Here is a 1,052-nt window from a genome sequence, read left to right as displayed (position 1 = left end):
AAGTAATAATTAAAAAATATATTATTATTAATAAAAACATATTAAGACTAGTAAATAGTAATAATTAATATTGTTAATCAATCTATCAACAACAAAAAATATTGATAATCAGCTGTTAAGACTTAAGACATATTTTTAACTATTAAATATAGTTTTTGGTATATTAGTCAAACAAGTGTTTTAGTAGACATAATATAGACATCTCTTATTGTATGAGAAAACTAACATTTCCATAAAAAAATTATTCATACATGACACTTATTTTCTTATATTATTTATTTGCCTAAACTTATTCTCCTCTTTTAGAAGTTTTTTTATTTTGAAAATAAATAAATGAAATATAATGTAATATACATAATCTTATTTCTATAAAAAAATATGATAAGTCAATCTCTTTAATCTTTATCTATAATTGATTTTTAGCATCATAAATTTATAATTATGAACCCTTAATTTATAGAAGGAGCTCTATGTTTATCTTCTTTTGTGATATGACTAAATAAATTTGGGTGATAAGACGGTGTCCCAATCTAAAATAGAAAAAAAAAATCTAGATCAAGAAAATATTTTACATTTGCCTGTTTTCAATACCACAAATGAGAACTGAATCCACAATTTTTCCTTTTTTAAAACCTACAATTTTCCATTTTAAAAATAAATATATCAATTACAATTTAATACAAATAATTTTATTTAACTCTTTTCTACCAATGATTTTTAGTATCAATTAAAGGTTCCTGGAAAAGAAACATCAATTAAGGATTTAAAATTATAGATGGAGAATAAAAAAAATTATGTACCAAAAAAATTATAAATTATTGATGGCTATATTTTTTTAATTCATATTTTTTAGCACTAATAATTGATAATTTTAAATCATTAATTGATATAGAAGAAGCTCTATAATGATGTTTTAATGATACTAATCTTTTAATTTTTTGTATTAGATTTTATTGTTAAATTTGGTTAGATTTAATAACAATCTTTTTTATTATTTATTTTTGCCTTGTTAGTAATGATCTTCTTATTTTAAATCATTTTACTACACAATA

This window comes from Cicer arietinum, chromosome 1, assembly GCF_000331145.2.
Source record: "Cicer arietinum cultivar CDC Frontier isolate Library 1 chromosome 1, Cicar.CDCFrontier_v2.0, whole genome shotgun sequence".
NCBI classification, from domain to species: domain Eukaryota; kingdom Viridiplantae; phylum Streptophyta; class Magnoliopsida; order Fabales; family Fabaceae; genus Cicer; species Cicer arietinum.
This window is presented reverse-complemented; position numbering follows the sequence as displayed.